The following is a 20,683-nucleotide window of genomic DNA, read 5'->3' on the forward strand; positions in this document are numbered from 1 at the left end:
GGTCTAACAAGTCAGGCAATTTGATTGTTTAAGTCCTCTCCAAGGTGAATCGGTCGAATTTGTCTTTGACATGTATCCTCTAGACCTGAATAGAGAAAGAAACCGAAAAATGCAGTTGAAACAACATGCGTACTGTAAATCACTGCGTAGTCATTGCACAGTGACGTTATTAATTTTGTTTTTCTTAAGTCTTTTAATAATCGCTGCAAGTATATTGTTGCACATATATTATCCTATTTCTAAACATGTTTACAATGTTACTGCTGAACATTCTTTTAGTGAATTACCCCCGCATGAGTTGTCCTATAGATTTGCGCTGCGCAATAACACTTTTATTAGTATGTTACATCATTCCCATCAGGTTAGCAATGCTACAAATTGTTGGATATGTGGCCGACTCCCTCCCTATCAGAACTATAAGGGAATTCTGCCTCTCTTCCCATATCCGTTCACACACAATGGCTCCTGTGGAGCATGGTTTAGTTTAATTAATTCCCTAGATTCGAATTCTGCAGTTTATCAAGACAACTGGGTATGGGGAAACCTGAACTTAGTTTTGCTTAAAGTCTGCTACCCTAACAAGGAGGGACTTCCCAAAAGAACAGGAACTGATCTAGAAAATGAAGTATATGGATTAGGGAATTTCACGCTTAATCTCATGATCCTGAATGTTGAATCCGAAGCTGCACCAATTTTGCCCGCTATGTCAGTATTTCCAGTTAAAGGTGAATTATGTGTAAGAAAGAATGGTTCCATACATATGGGCCATAGTAGATGCACCACTGTAATAGAATTCAGTGATCAAGGCAAGTCTACATTTAGAGCTTCTCGCCATTCCTACTTCATATGTGGTCAGACTGCATATATACGTTTGCCTCTAGATTGGGATGGTACCTGTTACATCGGATTCCTTTTGCCACCTGTTTTCCTAGCTCCTCCTGATTATCATAGAAATACTCATTTAGTACACAATAGAGAACGGAGAGATCTCCCAATAGTCGATTACACTGAGACAGCATGGGAAAAATACACAGATTTCAATAAAGGTCTCTTTCCCTATATAGGTACAGTTACCAATAGTAAGCTGATACGTAGATTAACCAGAACCCTTGAAGCAGTAGTGAACGAAACTATTTCCGCCTTAGGCAATTTAACAGAAGAGCAGTCTGCTATGCGGATTGTTGTGCTTCAAAATCGTCTTGTCCTTGACGTCATCCTGGCCGATAGGGGCGGAGCTTGTAGGGTCATCGGATCAAGCTGTTGCATTTTCATACCAGAAAATTCGCCATCTGTATATAAAGCCATAACTCGCCTTCATAAGATTGTAAGCCAGATACACCAGAATCCAGGCACCTGGACTTGGTCCGGTTGGTTTTGGAGTGTATTATCTACCTTTGGATGGAGGGTCCTATCCTTCCTAGGTATTGGCTTTCTCATACTATTCAGTTGCTGTTTATGCCTACAATGTGGACCAGCGATTTGTGGTCTGTGTGCCACATCGTGTATTCCACCACCACGATTTCATTCATCCCGGAAGAAGAAAGAAGAACAAATGATGCTATATGAACAGATCAACGGATTGATGAAGATTGATATCTCTTAAGGGCAAGTAGGGGACAAGGAGGGAATGTGGAAATATGGATTTTTATGGTCAGTTATGTCCCCTATCTTGGACCCCAACGGTTTCATGTATAAACCACAAGTACATGTATGTTTCCTCCAGTTCCAGTTATGAAGACGCAAACACATGTGCGTCCACCGTCAACATGTCCTCTTTCAGATCCGCCATGAATGGGTTGGATATTCCATTCCTAAGTATGAAAGGCCACTGGCTTTATATGGTTCATTTATCCCATTTTACAGTCCAGGCGAGTAGGCCCTGATTCTGCCATCAAGCCTTTTCTTGCCTTCTGCCTCTGAAAGCTCCAGTTTGAGCTCGCATCTGTATCCATGAACCTTGTCCTACTCCCTGCGCGGCTAACAGTGCCTGACTCGACCTGTCTGCTTGCCAAGAACCGTATTTCACCTTCGAGATTATCTGCTCCGCTCCCTATCCAATGCATTCCTGTCTAGTAGTTTAAGTAAACATTCTTCCAGCTACCGATCAAAGGGCCCGGCTTCTCTGTCTTTATGCAAGTAATTCATAGCCCTGTTACTATGGAAGATTTCTGCCCTCGCATCTAGTGTAGACACTTAGGCGCTTGTACACGCACACACAGTCAGTATAGAATAGATTTTGTGCGAAAGACCTTTCTTTTTGGATAACATAGTTCTTTAAACATAGGATGTTAGATATGATTTGGGATTAGGTTGACTTGACCCCCCAGACTTTTGTCTCCACATGTAGAGCTAAATGTCAAGTCCCCTTCACCCCCTAGTTGCACGTCAATTGCACGTCATGCTGCTGCGCGCGCATCTCTGCCAAGTATTTCTGCTGACATTGCGAAATTCTTTCATGAAACCACCCATTTATGACATCATACCTGATGACGTTCTTTAGTTACGCCCAGTTACACCCACTTTAGTTACGCATGGATGTTTTATCTTAGTTATCAATTGTTACGCCTCCTGCATCTGTTTCACTGTAATGCCTATTGTATAAAAATGATTACTTGTCAATAAAGTATGGTCCTTCACTTCCTGAACCTTCGTGGTGATGGAATATGGAGTCCTCAATTCGAATTGATTTTGGAATAAAGCCCGTTCCGAACCTCTAATACCACGGATTCTGCCTCTTATTTTACTGAGCTATTATTATAGATTTTCCGCATCAAATTAAGTACCGGTAATTAAATTATTTACCACACCACAACCACCACCACCAATACCACCACCAATACCATCAGCAATACCACAATCTCCAATACTACCAATACCACCACCACCACCATCACCTATACCACCAATACCACCACCACCACCAATACCACCACCACCAATACCACCACCACCACCACCAATACCACCAACACCACCACCAATACCACCACCACAACCAATACCACCACCCCCTCCAAGACCACCAATACCACCACCACTAATACCACCACCACCAATACCACCACCAATACCAACATGACCAATACCACCGCCACCAAGTCCACCACCACCACCAATACCGCCAACACCTCCACCAATACCAAAAACTACCAATACCACCACCATCAGTACCAAAACCACCTCCAATACCCCCATTACCGCCACCAATACCAACAAGACCAACAAGACCAATACCACCATCAATACCACCACTAGCAATACCACCACCAATACCACCACTAATACCACCAATACCACCACCACCAATACCACCACCCTCACCACCACCAATACCAACTCTACCAATACCACCACCAATACCACCACTAACACCACCACCACAAATACCACCAACACCACCAATACCACCACCACCAATACCATCATCACCAATGCCACCAATACCACTGCCACCACCACCACCAATACCACCACCACATATACTACTACTACCAATACCACCAATGCCACCACCAAAGCCACCACCACCAATACCACCACCAATACTACCACCATCAATACCACCACCTCCACCTCCACCAATACCACCACCAACACCAGCACCAACACCACCAGCACTAATACCACCACCAATACCACCACCTCCACCCACACCACCGCCAAAAACACCACCAATACCACCACCACCATCACCATCACCAACACCACCACCATCAACACCACCATCAACACCACTAATACCACTACCACCACCACCATCAATACCACCACCACTAATACCACCACCACCACCAATACCACCACCAATAATGCCACCACCAATACCACCACCACCACCAATACGACCACCACCAATACCACCACCAATATCACCGCCACCAATACCACCACCAATCCCAATACTCTCACAACCAATACCACCACCAGCAGCACTGTGAGGTTTTCCCCTAAAGAGCACGGTGGGGCCTGTCCAATACCACCACCAATACCACCACCAATACCACCACCACCAATACCAATACCACCGCCAATACCATCACCACCAATACCACCACCAAATCCACCACCGCCAATGCCACCACCACCAATACTACCAGTACCACCACCACCTCCAATACCACCACCAATAACAACACCACCAATACCACTCCTACCACCAATACCACCACCACCAATACCAATACTACCACCAATACCAATTCCACCACCAATACCACCACTACCACCAATAACCCATCACCAATACCACTACCAATGCCACCACCACCAATACCACCACCACCAATATCAATACCACCACCAATACCACCACCACCAATACCAGTACCACAACCACCAATACCAGCTCCACCAATACCACCACCACCAATCCCAATTTCACCACCACCAATACTGCCATAACCAATACCACCAATGCCACCACCACCAATACCACCACCACCAATACCACCAATACCCATACCAATAGCACCACCTCAGCACCTCTCGCTCACTAGAATAAGCAGGGGCACTGTATCAGGCCAGAGCTGCAACCGTGACCATGCACCCCCCCCTCCATGCCTGCCATAAAGCACAGTCCACCCTGTACCAGGAGGTGATGCCAGGGCCCTTCTACAGCTGGATAGCTTTTTATTAGGCCAAAGATAGCAATGACATCACGCAATGCCACACTGCACACTCAAATCAAGAAGAGGGTAGGAAATACCCCCCTCTTGCTCTTCATCCTGAGCCGTGACAGTGTAATCACAGAGCGAAAAGTGTTGGAGCGCTTTGTTAGTGTTTATTGCTAGGGTCATATATAACTCTCACTTCACACTTTGTGTCTGTGTAATTTACAACACTTACACATCTTCTTCACTGCACTATTTATCACTTATTTGAAGACGTAGCAGGCCAGTCTCTTCCTCTGGTATTTACAATCTAACAAGCGGACGAGAAGGCCCTTTATAGCAATGCAATAGGTCTCGCATTTGCAAGAGTTTAAGGTATTAGTATTGTAAATGACAATGCCTTTTAATTATGTTTTAAAACCCAAAACATAAATAAACGGGATTGTCATTTACAATGCCAATAACTCATACTCACGTGAATGCGAGACTTATTGCATTGCAAATGTTTGTTCTTAGTTGCTGTTATGTTACATTAATGGGATTATGGGAGCACTGTGGTCTGGTGATACCATGTCTGAGCATCCATCCATCATTCCTAGAATCAAATCCTGGCTTTCCTGTCAGACAACACTTTATGACACTGGGTAATTTACTTAATTCCATGTGTCAGTTCTCATTATATGGCAAGAAGTAATTATATAAATAACTGGTCATCTATGTTTATAGGACTGTGAGACACGTTAAATACTGTGAGACTACAAAGCAACAGCACTTCAAGGTCTGGACTTAACAGCGATGACAGCACATAAATAGTCCTGTGAGTCAAACCTACATAGTTGCTCCCACACAGAAACCTGAGGCCTGTGCACAAACAGCGCAACCACAGCACTTCTGGTGGGTATCAGTAGTTTATTCATTTGGGTTTTTATGTGCATTCTGATACTTAGGACCTGATTACAAGTATAGGTGCTATTTATCGCACCTGATAAATGACGCTACCACTGTGCGCATTATTTATCGGGTGCAATAAATCATACCTATTGTTGGATTTGGCCCTTCTGGCAGGTTCACCCCCGAGACTTTTTGCTTAATATTGTGACTTGGTGTAATGGATTTTGGTTTCTGCGCACTTTACCGCTGTGTCCCAGGGTAAAGTGCGTGCGTGTGTTGAGGTTGGCCTGCCCTCCCATAGGAATGCATGGGAGAATGTATGTGTCCCGGTAGTTCCTGATGCGTGGGGTGTGCAGGCCCGTGTTTGGTATGTGCGGACTCGTGGGAGTGAATGCTGCGCGTTGATGTGTGCAGCGTGCGTGTACCTGGTGTGGAAGTGCCACTTCTAGAAGTGGGCACTTCAGTGTGCAGTCTGAAATGTGTGGCTTGTCTGGTGATTGGCTGGTGAGGTCAGGTGACGGACTAGGGAATTCCCCAGAGTCAGGAGGAGTCACCCAGTGGTGAATGGGGAATTAGCATGTAGATGGCTGGGGAGGAGTGTACCTGGGTCCTGAATAGGACAGGGATTCCCCCACACAATGCTGGCGCCGGCCCCTGTGGTGCGTCTAATGACCCTAGCCCTGCCAGTGAATAGGGAGAGGGGCTGAGCAAAACAAAGTGCTCAGGAACCTGTTGGAACTGGTTCGCCCCTTCCCTGCACCTTAGACAAAGGATTTGACTGTATAAAAATGGGGCTGCGTCCCCACAGAAGTTGTTCTCTTGCAGGATCCACTTGAGGGGGGGCCTGCTGCTGCTGGGCGCCAGGAGAGACCGCCACTGGGGACTGCCTCCCTGCTGGAGGGCCCTGTGAGCTGGCTCTGGGCCCAGCCTTTGCCCCCTGCTCTCTGAAGGACCCTTTTTTGTTGCTGAACACTACTTGTAGCGCCTGGGAGCGCTTTTTGGACTTCCTAGCGCTGGGCGCGCTGTTTTGCTGGACCTGCCTTTGTTTATAGCGCTGGGAGCGCTGGTTTACTTCTAGCGCTGTGAGCGCTTTGTTTCAAGGAGCCGGTGCCCACCCGGCGTTTGCCCCGGTTCTGCCGATTCTAGGGTCTCCTGGCAGGTGCCCACCCTGCCAGGGACATTGCCGCGGACATCGGCGGGTGCCCACCCCGCTTATTTGCGTATTTCGAGGGAGCCTACCCCTCTTATCGCGGAAACGATCACCGCTGCAGCCCGGAGTTCCCGGACGCGTCATCCCCCTGCCGCGCTGTGATTGGACCAGCGGGAGGGGGTGTGGCCCACGTGATCGGGGCCGTCAGGAGGAAGCCGCGAGGTAGAAGGAAGCGGACGAGAGCCTACCCCGCGCTTCCCGGACCCGAGAGAGAGAGGACGACGCGGGAGTCCCCGAGCAGCCCGGTGAGTGCTTAAGAGGGCTGGGGACTCCACGCATATGCTGGGGGTGCGGGGGGCAGTGATCGAGCCCCGTGAGGCTCCAAAAGTTACCGCCAGCATTTCTCGAGCCCCGTGAGGCTCTAGGGGGGCCTTGTGAGTGAAGAGTCCCCCGTGTGGGACTCCAACGTTCTAGAGGGCATTTGTTTAGAGCGCTAGACGCTCCAACGGTTGGGGGCATTGTCTGCTGTTCAGAGCGCCCGGAGCGCTCCAACGAAGGGGAGCACGATTGTTTCTCGAGCCCAGTGAGGCTCCAACGTTGTGCTGAGCCACGAAGGCTCTTGAGGGCACATTGTCCTTGAACAGAGCCCAGAGAGGGCTCCAGAGGCACGCAGAGTGCCTGAAGTTCGTTTTCCAGCTGCCCAGCACTTAGTGGGCAGCTGCCACGTTTAGGTGGGGGACCATTCCTGTTCTAGTCTGCGCAGCTGGCGCAGCCTAACTTTGTTGAACACAGGGCGTCCTAGCCCCGACAAGGCCAGTTGGCCCAGGGGCTGCCACAGGTGGTGGCTCATAGGAGTTCTTGCGCAATTGTTACTTTACACCTCTGAATGTTTGATGCATCATGTGTGTTCTTTCCTTGCACCTCTGAATGTGTGTTGACGCATCATGTGCCATTGCTTTTACACCTCTGAATGTTTTTAGGCATCATGTGTTTTCCTTCCATACACCTCTGAATGTTTTCCTGCATCATGTGTAACGTTCTCTTACCCCTACAGGTATTGTGATACGTAGGTGGTTGTTGCTTTCTCCTAGTACAGGTGGTGCTAGCGAGGTTCTAGTTCCCTGCGTGACAGTCTCCTAAAGTAGTTAGGGTTACGTAGGTGGTACTTCCCCGATACCAGTAAGTACTGGTTGTGTGCTATACAGATTATTTTTGTGCTACAGTGATTTTATATATTTATGTGCTAACTATCCAAAAGTGCTATTTCCTGACAGTGGACCAGGTGGCCCTGTCTTGTACATAATCCCTTGTAAATTCTGCCCGTGCCTGTTGGCACATTGTAAAGTGTGTGTTTTTATCTAATGTGTTTTATTATAATACAGAGGTTATTTTTATAGAATACCTTGTGTGGAGTTTCCTTTGTGGTGGGCCTTGGGTGTTGTTGCTGGGTGCGCGCGCAAACGCTTTACACATCGCCTCAGAGATAAGCCTGACTGCTCGTGCCAAGCTACCAAGGGGGTGAGCAGGGGTTATCTTTGGCGTGTAACTCCCCAGCCCTGACTAGACTGGTGGTTTCCGCCTGGCTTGGCGCAAGCCTCCGCCAACCGGAAATCGCCAGGTCTAACACCTATTACGAGTTTGTGGAGAATAACATGTGGATTTCGGCGTTTAACGTCCAAAAATCTGTATGATATGTATCATTTGCTTTTGCCCCTTTAAATGTCATCAGGTTTGACCTACCGAAATTTAACAAAGAGGTATTTAACGCATCGGATAACTATCAGACAGGTTAAATAGAACCAAAGTCGTAATTCTGACCAGTGGGTAAACATGGGTTTATAAACGGGTCGGAATTAACTGAGCCACTTGTAATCAGACCCTTATAGTTCTATTTCTATAACATGTGAAATAAATGCACATGGGGAGGCTGTACATAAACTCCACAGTGAACTAGCTCATAAACACGTCTCTGAGATTGTCCAAGCAGCACTGTGAGGTTTTCCCCTAAAGAGCACGGTGGGGCCTGTGCATAAGAGTCTCTTTGAGGCCAGGCTGCACATAAATCAGTTAAGATGGCTCTGTGAATCAAGCATGTACTATTGAGATGTGAAATGATCTGTAAGTCACAACTTCTAAATCAGGCAAGGCCACTCAGCCTTACATCCTTCAGAGGTCAATCAATTATGTTATGTTATGTTATATTATTTTAATTTGTAAAGCGCGCAGCTACTCGAAAGTGTCCCGGCGCTGTGTGCTGCTGGGGAACCCATCCTGCCTTTCCCTGTGAGATGGTCCCTGCTGGGCATCTCCAAGGTGAAGACAAGCATCCTCGGCGCTGATGGGGCCGTAAGTGGAGATTAAGCAAGCTATTGCCCAGAGTTGCTGAGTGGGATCCATGGTTAGCGTAGGCACCGAGGCGAGAATTATCGTGTCCGCTGACCTTGGCCCAAGACCCTGCCGCGTCAGGAATCGAACGCTGGTCCCAGGCCGACTTCTGCTTCTGGGTCTGCCGCCTCTAACCAGTGAGCCACACCACTCCACACAATTATGTAATGATAACATCTGTTATTCACAGCTCTTAAGGAAGGCAGAAGTGTAGTTCTGAGTGCTCATTAAAAATTTAACTTACTGTAAACAGCACCCTCGGTACGCCGTCTGCACAAAACTAAGAGTATGAGTCCTGGGACTACATAAACAACACAAAACTGTGAAGTCTGTCTTTATAAAGCACGTTAAAAACAGTGAGACTTGCACATTAGCAGCACCTTAAGGCCTGCTAATTAACAATGTGATTCTTATGCCCAAAGAATGCTCTAAATGTCCTACTCCCATGCTTCCCATGCTTTTCAAAAGTGTCACGATGAATGAAAATCCGGCTCTCTAGGACTGCTGGCCTTGCTATTTTGCCTACCCATTTCAGCAGCCAGATTTTGTAACTTTCTCCAATCTTATATTGCTCATTATAGTTAACAAGGTGGACACGGATTGGGGGGGCATGACAGAGGGGATGGGATGGGTGTAAAAATAAATCAACTTACCTCAGCACTGCGTCTCTCCTCTGTTGTCTCTTGCATCAGCCCGGAAACAGGAAGCATCCAGGCTCCCCTAAGCCAATCACAAAGCCACAATGCAGCTTTGTGATTGGTCTGAGCGCCATGGTTCGGTGCTCAGCCAGGAGTTTATGTACAGCCTCCCCATGTGCATTTATTTCACATGTTATAGAAATAGAACTATAAGGGCCTGATTACAAGCGGCTCAGTTAATTCCGACCCGTTTGTAAAACCATGTTTACCCACTGGTCAGAATTACGACTTTGGTTCTATTTAACCTGTCTTATAGTTATCCCACATTTTGCATGTGGGATCTTCTAAATGTAGATTGAAATCACCCAAAATTGAGAAATTTGCTGTTTTCATAATCAGAGGAGGTATTAGTTCAAGGAAGGAAGAGGCCCAGGCTGCAGATGGTCCAGGAGGACGATATAAGATCACACCTTAGAGGGTAAAATTGGGGGCTAGGGTCAGCTTAAATAGTGCTGCCTCACAGTTCGGAGAAGCAAGGTGTTCAAATTTGCACTGGTAGTCCTTTTTGAAAATAATGGCAATTCCCCCTCCAATCTTAGCGACTTTATCTTTCCTAACTATTGCATAGGTAGATGGTAGGTTGGCAGCGACCTCGGGGACCGCGCTTTCATGGAGCCAAGTCTCCATGATAAAGATGGAGTTGGGTTGTTTGTTGACCAATAGGTCAAACATATCTGATTTGTGCTTAGGGAGTGAGCGACAATTTGTGTTAAGAAATGAAAGGTTCTTATTGGGCAAGATTGCCTGATTAGTGTTGTGAGTTTTTTTGTTTTTAATGGTATTTGCGTGTCCATATTGGTGGTGGTGTTGGTGGTGGAGGTATTGGTGCTGGTGTTGGACTTGGTGGTGGTGGTATTGGTCGTGTTGGTATTGGTGGTGGTATTGGTGGTATTCGAGGTGGTGGTGGTACTGGTGGTGGTGGTATTGGTGGTGATGGTTTTGATTTGGTAGTGGTGGTATTGGATTGGTGTTGGTGGTATTAGTGGTGGTATTGGTGGTGCTGGTATTGGTGGTGGTGTTATTGGAGGGGGTAGTGGTACTGGTGGTGGTGGTATTGGTGGTGGAATTGGTGGTGGTAGTGGTGGTACTGATGGTGGTGGTATTGGTGGTGGTGATATTGTTGGTGGTGGTATTGGTGGTTATGGTGGTATTAGTGGTGGTATTGGTGGTGGTGGTGGTATTGGCGGTGGTGGTGGTGGTAGTAGTATTGGTAGTATTGGTGATGGTGGTATTGGTGGTGGTATTGGTGGTGGTGGTGGTATTGTTCGTGTTGGTATTGGTGGTATTGGAGGTGGTGATGGTACTGGTGGTGGTGGTATTGGTAGTTTTTGGTATTGGTGGTGGTATTGGTGGTATTTGTGGTGGTGGTGGTACTGGTGGTATTGGTATTGGTTGTGGTGGTATTGGATTGGTGTTGGTGGTATTGGTGCTGGTGGTATAGGTGGTGATGGTGGTATTGGTGGTGGTATTGGTGGTGGTATTGATGGTGGTGTTGGTGATGGTGGTATTGGTGGTGGTGGTGGTGGTGTTGGTGTTGGTGGTGGTGGTATTGGTGGTGGTATTGGTGGTATTCGTGGTGGTGGTGGTACTGGTGGTATTGGTATTGGTTGCGGTGGTATTGGATTGGTGTTGGTGGTATTGGTGCTGGTGGTATAGGTGGTGATGGTGGTATTGGGGGTGGTGGTATTGGTGGTGGTATTGATGGTGGTGTTGGTGATGGTGGTATTGGTGGTGGTGGTATTGGTGGTGGTGGTGTTGGTGGTGGTGGTGGTGGTAGTCGTATTGGTATTATTGGCGATGGTGGTATCGGTGGTTGTATTGGTGGTGGTCTTGGTGCTGGTGGTTGTGGTGGTGGTGGTAGTATTGGTGGCTGTGGTATTGGTGGTGGTGATATTCGTGGTGGTGATATTGGTGGTTGTGGTATTGGTGGTGGTGTTAGTGGTATTGGATTGGTGCTGGTGGTATTGGTAGTGGTGGTATTGGTGGTGTTGGTATTAGTATTGGTGGTGGTGGTATTGGAGGGGGTGGTGGTGGTGGTATTGGTGGTGGTGGTAGTGGTGGTATTGATGGTGGTGGTGGTATTGTTGGTGGTGGTATTGGTTGTGGTATTGGTGGTGGTGGTTTTCGTGGTGGTGGGGGTGGTGATATTGGTGGTGTTGCTTTGGTGGTGGTGGTGGTGGTGGTGGGGGTATTGGTGGTGGTATTGGTATTGGTGGTATTGGATTGGAGTTGGTGGTATTGGTGGGGATGGTGGTGTTGGTGGTGGTATTGGTGGTGGTGGTGGTATTGGTGGTGGTGGTATTGGTGGTAGTCGTGGTGGTATTGGTGGTAATGGAGGTGGTGGTGGTACTGGTGGTGGTGGTATTGGTGCTGGTGTTGGTGGTGGTGGTATTGGTGCTGGTGGAGGTGGTGGCATTGATGGTGGTGGTGTTATTGGTGGTGGTATGGTGGTGGTAATGGTGGTATTGGAGGTGGTGGTGGTACTGATGGTGATGGTATTGGTGGTGGTGGTGGTAATGGAGGTGGTGGTAGTATTGGTGGCTGTGGTATTGGTGGTGGGGATATTGGTGGTGGTGATATTGGTGGTTGTGGTATTGGTGGTGTTGTTAGTGGTGGTATTGGTGGTGGTGGTATTGGATTGGTGTTGGTGGTATTGGTAGTGGTGGTATTGGTGGTGTTGGTATTGGTGGTGTTAGTATTGGTGGTGGTGGAATTGGTGGTATTGGAGGGCGTGGTGGTGGTGGTATTGGTGGTGGTGGTAGTGGTGGTATTGATGGTGGTGGTGGTGGTATTGTTGGTGGTGGTATTGGTTGTGGTATTGGTGGTGGTGGTTTTGGTGGTGGTGGGGGTGGTGATATTACTGGTGTTGCTTTGGTGGTGTTGGTATTGGTGGTGGTGGTGGTGTTAGTGGTGGTATTGGTGGTGGTATTAGTGGTGGTATTGTTGGTGCATTGGTGGTATTGGAGGTGGTGCTGATGGTGGTGGTATTGGTGGTGATGGTGGTATCGGTGGTGGTGGTTTTGGTGGTGTTGGTATTGTTGGTGGTGGTATTGGTGGTGGTGGGGGTGGTGATTGGTGGTATTGGTGGTGGTGTTGGTATTGGTGGTGGTGGTATTGGTGGTAGTCGTGGTGGTATTTGTGGTAATGGAGGTGGTGATGGTACTGGTGGTGGTGGTATTGGTGCTGGTATTGGTGGTGGTATTGGTGGGGGTGGAGATGGTAGTATTGATGGTGGTGGTGTTATTGGTGGTGGTATGGTGGTGGCAATGGTATTGGTAGTGGTGTTGGTGGTATTGGTGCTGGTATTGGTGGTGGTATTGGTGGGGGTGGAGATGGTAGTATTGATGGTGGTGGGGTTATTGGTGGTGTTATGGTGGTGGCAATGGTATTGGTAGTGGTGTTGGTGGTATTGATGCTGGTGGAGGTGGTGGTGGTATTGGTGGTGGTTGTGTTATTGGTGGTGGTGATATTGGTGGTGGTGGTATTGGTGGTGGTATTAGTGGTGTTATTGGTGGTGGTATTAGTGGTGGTATTGTTGGTGTAATGGTGGTATTGGAGGTGGTGGTGGTGCTGATGGTGGTGGTATTGGTGGTGATGGTATTGGTAGTGGTGTTGTTGGTGGTGGTATTGATACTGGTGGAGGTGGAGGTGGTATTGGTGGTGGTTGTGTTATTGGTGGTGTGTCACCGTCCAAGTGTCCTCAGAGTCGCACGATGCTGTAAGGGGTCCACCTCCCGATAACCCCTTGGTCTGATAGATATATAACAGACACAGAAGGGTGATCAGGCGAGGGAAGGAAAGGAAGGGGACAGCTGGGAGGGAGATCTGAAAGAGAAAGAACAACATGCTGTGGTTACATCAGCCCCTATCTCTCTCTCTATCACCCCGTTCTTCCTTAGCTCCCCTTTTACCTGTAAAAGAAAGAATGCTCTTGGGGAACAGGAGACTGGAATGACCTGCTCGCAAGGCAACTGGAACCCTACAGACAAGATACGAATCAGCAGAGGTCGTATTATGCATGCACCCTCGTAACTCCCCTCAGCTAAAGGACCTACCATGAACTCAGGATTCTTCTCAGTACAGGGGGGAAGGACGTATGCCAGCAGTCACCTTTTCACCCCTGTATGGAGTACAAACGAACACACATAAAATGCAGCAGGGCAATGAACAGGATACTTCTCCTGGTAGCCCCCCCACGGGTTCTCAAGACGAACCTCTGTCACACTGTTATACTACCAACAGGCAGAATTCACGATATACAAGAACGATAATATACTGTCTCTGAGGCGACTATATAGTACTCCCACAACACCAATGCGGGAATATCGCTTTCCGAAAGTTAAAGCCCTCCGCCCTATTGTGTGTCAATTGAGAGCAATGACCGGAGTGAACACCGGACCTAGGTGTTTGCGACCCCGCACGCCGTAGTTCGGCATCCAACGGGGCAGCGGAAATTTAGGGCAGGGACAAACAAAGACAAGCTCCCCTTCGCGAGGAGTGCTGGACCAAACCAACACGGAGAATGGCGACCCCGCATGCCTCAATGCGGCATCCAACGGGGCCACTGTACTCGGACCCTGAAAGACAAGACAAACCTCGCCTTGTTACAGCAGAAACAACCAACGAATGTCTGAACGACAGAAGCCAGCAAAGAACCACAGTTTTGGTGCAGAGCACCCCTACCCGAACGCTGTTCTCCGCTTGCACTTCCGACCTGGATACAAAATAACCGGCACCTGACTGCAGCCGGATGTTTCCTTTTCTTCGCCGGAGCGTCCAGCGTGCTGACGTCACGCGCGTCAGCACGCATTGCCTCATGGGAATGGTAGTTCCCGTCATGTCCGCCGACCGCGGTTGGTTCCCGCTCGGACTGGCAGTGCTCTCTGGCGCAACCTGTGAGCCACAACAGTACATCCCTCCCCCGAAGAGCACTGACATAAACAAGCTTTTTTCGGATATTTCTTGTGGAATTGAGCCACCAGTGCAGGAGCGTGGACACTGGAAGCTGGTTCCCAGGAGTTTTCCTCCTCCCCATATCCCTTCCAGGCCAGCAAATACCATAACCTGGAGCGATGTATCTTGGAATCCAGAACCCCTCTCACCTCGTACTCTGCTTCGCTATTTACAATGACTGGAGCAGGGGCCTTATTGGGCTTCACCAGCGCTGGCTTCACTAGGGACACGTGAAAAGCCGGATGAATGCGCAATGAGGAGGGCAAAGAAAGTTTAACCACTACCGGAGTCACCAATTTCACCACCCGATAGGGACCTATGTACTTGGGGTTGAATACGCTATAGCGTTTGAACCGGATGTTTTTTGTGGATAACCACACATAATCTCCCACTTTATATACAGGTCCCTGCCTTCTGCGTTTGTCGGCGGAAGCCTTGTATCTGTGCTTAGCCTCTCGCAAATTGCTTTTTGCCTTCTGTAAAGTGTTTTGAATGCGCTCTATTCTACTCTGCGCTTCTGGAACCTTAGTTGTTTGTATTGGACTAAGGAAGGGCGAAAACCAAGGATGGAAACCATATGTGCAGTAATAAGGTGTGAGTTTGGTGGATGCATGCGATGCGCTGTTATACGCCACTTCAGCTAACCATAGTAAGTCCACCCAATCGTTTTTTGAAGCGCTGGAGTAACACCTTAAGTATTGCTTAAGGGTTTGATTGACCCTTTCGGTCTGTCCATCGGTTTGCGGGTGAAAACTAGTGGAGATGTTGGATTCTATCCCTAACGATGAACACCAGGTCTTCCAGAAGTTTGCTGTGAATTGGCCTCCGCGGTCTGAGACAATCCTCCGAGGCAGACCGTGTAGGCAGACCACGTTCACTAGTAGTATATGTGCCAACTGTCCTGACGTGGGTAGTTTCTCACAGGCTACGAAGTGTGCCATCTTTGTTAAATAGTCCACTATGACCGTGATAACGGTACATCCCTTGTTGCTAGGCATTCCCACGATGAAGTCCACCGAAATGTTTTCCCACGGGAGATTAGGTGTGGGGAGCGGTTGTAGCAAACCTGCTGGTTTGGAATGTGAGGCCTTCATTTGACTGCATACTCTGCACTCCTTCACCCAAGTGCCCACATCCTCCCGTACCGAAGGCCACCAGAATTGCCTCAGGACCCTGTCAAGGGTTTTCTCTCTGCCGTTGTGACCTGCGCAGGGTAGAATATGACACCATTTGAATGCTTGAAGACGTAAGGCCCGAATGGGCAGAAGTATCTGCTTTCCCCGTATCGGTTTGTCATGTATCAAGCTCCAGCTGGGATTGCTTCTCAGCCAGGTTTTCCATCGGTTTGTCTGGACGTTCCGGGATACACTTCTTAAGAACGGATCTGTGCACGTCGCCCCTATCACGTGTTCAGCTGATGATGGCTCCTTTAGGTGGATTAGGGAGAGTGGCCTGGGAAGCTTGCCGGGATAAAGCGTCTGCTTTTTTGTTTTCCTTTCCAGGCCTATAAGTAACAAGAAAGTTATATCCCGCAAAAAAGAGAGTCCACCTCAGTTGACGGGGGGTTAGGTGTCTCGCTGCCGTCATGAACTGTAAGTTCCTGTGGTCGGTATATACTGTAACCACGTGTCTGGCACCCATGAGATGATGCCTCCATTCACTGAAGGCGTCTTTGATGGCAAGTAGTTCTTTTTCGGCGATGTTGTAATTGCACTCCGCGGAATTCAATTTTCGTGACATGTATGCCACTGGATGCAGTTGCCCTGTTTCGACATGTCTCTGGGATAACACCGCTCCCAATGCTGTGTCGGAGGCATCGGCCTCCACGATGAATGGATATTCCGGGTGTGCATGAGCCAACACCGGGGCCGTAGAAAACGCCTCTTTTAGCTCATCGAAACCCTTTTGGGCCCCAGCGGTCCACTGGAACACCGCCTTCTTGCGCAACAGCTGAGTGAGAGGGGTTGCCAAGTCTGAGAAGTGGTGGATGAAGCGACGATAGAAGTTGGCAAACCCCAAGAAACACTGTACATCTCTGAGGTTGTGGGGAGTAGGCCATTGTTTAACTGCCAATACCTTCCTTTCTGACATTTCCTGCCCCCAGGGCGTGAGGTTCACCCCTAGAAATTCCACAGACGTCACCCCAAACTCGCACTTACTGATTTTGCAGAATAAGTGGTGTTTTCGTAGAGTTTGAAGGATGGTTTTGACATGTTGCGTATGCTCCCTGGTGTCCTGGGAGTAGATTAAAATGTCATCGATGTACACTATGACAAAGTGGTCCAGATATTCGCGGAGCACATCGTTTAGGAAGAATTGAAAGGCCGCGGGGGCATTGCATAGCCCGAAGGGCATAACTAAGTACTCATAGAGTCCGAATCTGGTTTTAAACGCAGTCTTCCATTCGTCCCCTCTCCTCATTCGGACTAAATGGTATGCCCCCTTCAGATCTAATCGCGTGTAGATCGCTGCCTCTTTTACCTGCTCCAACAGAACGTTGATTAGCGGTAGCGGATACCGGTTCTTCACGGTAATGGCATTTAACGCCCTGTAGTCCACGCACGCGCGAAGTTCGCCATTGGCCTTAGGAATGAAGAAGAGAGGCGACGCTGCTGGGGATTTTGACACTCTTATAAACCCCAGGCCCAAATACTTATCCAAATACTCCCTGAGGTACTTATGTTCTGGCTCCGTTAGGGCATACACCCGTCCCGCGGGAACGACTGCCCCAGGTATCAGGTCTATTTGGCAATCGTACGCCCTGTGGGGCGGCAGTACTTCGGCGTTGTCCTTGTTGAAGACATCGTTGTATTCTTTATAGGCTTTGGGTAATGTTACTACTTGTTCGACTGCGGTCGCCACCTGGTAACAAGTTGCCAATGACATGGCAGGGTTTCTTGCGGAAACGTTGCAGTTCGCTAGACAGTAGTCGGATGTAAACTGCAGGGTTTTTTCGAGCCAATTTATGAGAGGGTTGTGGAGGCATAACCAAGGCAACCCTAGTATCACTCCGTAATGGGGTGCTGGAATAACGTTAAAGGAAATCAACTCCTGGTGCTCCGTCCCCTGTTTTACCGATAAAGGTCCTGTATGGTATCTCACCGGTCCTGAATCCAACATTTTTCCATCAACCGCAAACACCATCTCCGGCATGCTTTTCTCCTGTAACGTTATTCCGAGCCGTACCACCTGATCTTGGTCCATAAAACACCCCGTGGCCCCAGAATCCAATAACGCCCGGATTGGCAACCACCTGTCTTGCACCAAGATGTGCATGCCCACATAAAAATGGCTTCTTTCCTTGGTCTTCAAGTCTTCCAACGAAGGGATGTACAGTGCGCTCAAAGGATTCCCTTCATCCTCCTTTAAGCTGTAGCGTTTCCCGCCTCTGAGAGGGTGGTTCTTGTAACCGCAGCTTTCTGTTCCGGTCGTGGAGCTTTGGGCCGCAGACTGCATTCGCGAATGAAATGCCCCTTCCGTCCGCAATACAAGCATAGGCCTCTCTTCCGCCTATACTCTCGTTCTTCGGAGGTGAGCGGGGAACGGACGGCTCCAATTTCCATAGGCTCGGTTTTTGAGGAACCTTGGTGGTTTGCTGCCCTAGTAGGTTCCACAGTAGGCACCGGTCTCTCCCGCCGTCTGTGGTCCCCTTTTCTCATGCTTAGGCGATGATCCAACCTTAACACCAAACTGATGAGTGCGTCACAGGTGACTGGTTGCGGGTCGATCTGCGCCACCACATCCTTCAGGTCTTCGCTTAGCCCTTGATGGAAAAGAGCCGCTTGCTTCTCTTCTGGCCACTCAGTTTCAGTGATCAGTCTCCTAAAATCGTTAATATAGGAGATAACATCCCTATTGCCTTGTCGCAATTCTAGCAGATCTCTGTCGGCCGAGAGCGTGGCGGCTCGACGGTTGAATGTTTTCTCAAATTCTTCCAGAAATGCATTCCAATCATATAGGAGCTGATCGTCTCTTCTCACCAGCGGGACTGCCCATTGAGCTGCGTCCCCAGATAAATACGAGAGAAGAAAGGCAACCTTTGAATGGTTTGTGTTAAACGCCCTAGCCCTACAGGTAAAATGTAACATTACTTGCGTGAGAAAGACTTGCAACTTCCCGCCTTCCCCGCTGAACCTTTCAGGAGTAGCTAATGGAACTGGCGTGGGAATCTCCACAACAACTGGAGCCGTAGGGGTGGCGCGGGGTAAGCCTGCATCAAAGGGATTGCGTTCCATGCGATCTACCTGCGCCTGTAGTGTTGCTGTTTCTGTTCTAGAGGCAGCTACCTCAGCCTGCAACAAGGCCAACGCAGCTATGACATCCTCTAAGGTGGCCATCCCACCGTGCGACTGGGAGGACAGTTATCCGTGGGCCGGTTATTTTGTCACCGTCCAAGTGTCCTCAGAGTCGCACGATGCTGTAAGGGGTCCACCTCCCGATAACCCCTTGCTCTGATAGATATATAACAGACACAGAAGGGTGATCAGGCGAGGGAAGGAAAGGAAGGGGACAGCTGGGAGGGAGATCTGAAAGAGAAAGAACAACATGCAGTGGTTACATCAGCCCCAATCTCTCTCTCTATCACCCCGTTCTTCCTTAGCTCCCCCTTTTACCTGTAAAAGAAAGAATGCTCTCGGGGAACAGGAGACTGGAATGACCTGCTCGCAAGGCAACTGGAACCCTACAGACAAGATACTAATCAGCAGAGGTCGTATTATGCATGCACCCTCGTAACTCCCCTCAGCTAAAGGACCTACCATGAACTCAGGATTCTTCTCAGTACAGGGGGGAAGGACGTATGCCAGCAGTCACCTTTCCACCCCTGTATGGAGTACAAACGAACACACATAAAATGCAGCAGGGCAATGAACAGGATACTTCTCCTGGTAGCCCCCCCACGGGTTCTCAAGACGAACCTCTGTCACACTGTTATACTACCAACAGGCAGAATTCACGATATACAAGAACGATAAGATACTGTCTCTGAGGCGACTATATAGTACTCCCACAACACCAATGCGGGAATATCGCTTTCCGAAAGTTAAAGCCCTCCGCCCTATTGTGTGTCAATTGAGAGCAATGACCGGAGTGAACACCGGACCTAGGTGTTTGCGACCCCGCACGCCGTAGTTCGGCATCCAACGGGGCCGCGGAAATTTAGGGCAGGGACAAACAAAGACAAGCTCCCCTTCGCGAGGAGTGCTGGACCAAACCAACACGGAGAATGGCGACCCCGCACGCCTCAATGCGGCCTCCAACGGGGCCACTGTACTCGGACCCTGAAAGACAAGACGAACCTCGCCTTGTTACAGCAGAAACAACCAACGAATGTCTGAACGACAGAAGCCAGCAAAGAACCACAGTTTTGGTGCAGAGCACCCCTACCCGAACGCTGTTCTCCGCTTGCACTTCCGACCTGGATACAAAATAACCGGCACCTGACTGCAGCCGGATGGTTCCTTTTCTTCGCCGGAGCGTCCAGCGTGCTGACGTCACGCGCGTCAGCACGCATTGCCTCATGGGAATGGTAGTTCCCGTCATGTCCGCCGACCGCGGTTGGTTCCCGCTCGGACTGGCAGTGCTCTCTGGCGCAACCTGTGAGCCACAACATGGTGGTATTGTTGGTGGTGGTATTGGTTGTGGTATTGGTGGTGGTGGTTTTCATGGTGGTGGGGGTGGTGATATTGGTGGTGTTGCTTTGGTGGTGGTGGTGGTGGTATTAGTGGTGGTATTGGTGGTGGTATTGGTTTTGGTGGTATTGGATTGGTGTTGGTGGTATTGGTGTTGATGGTGGTATTGGTGGTGGTATTGGTGGTGGTGGTGGTATTGGTGGTAGTTGTGGTTGTATTGGTGGTAATGGAGGTGGTGGTGGTACTGGTGGTGGTGGTATTGGTGCTGGTGTTGGTGGTGGTGGTATTGGTGCTGGTGGAGGTGGTGGCATTGATGGTTGTGGTGGTATTGGTGGTGGTATGGTGGTGGTAATGGTGGTATTTGGA

The sequence above is a fragment of the Triturus cristatus genome, chromosome 8 (assembly GCF_964204655.1).
Source record: "Triturus cristatus chromosome 8, aTriCri1.1, whole genome shotgun sequence".
NCBI lineage: Eukaryota > Metazoa > Chordata > Amphibia > Caudata > Salamandridae > Triturus > Triturus cristatus.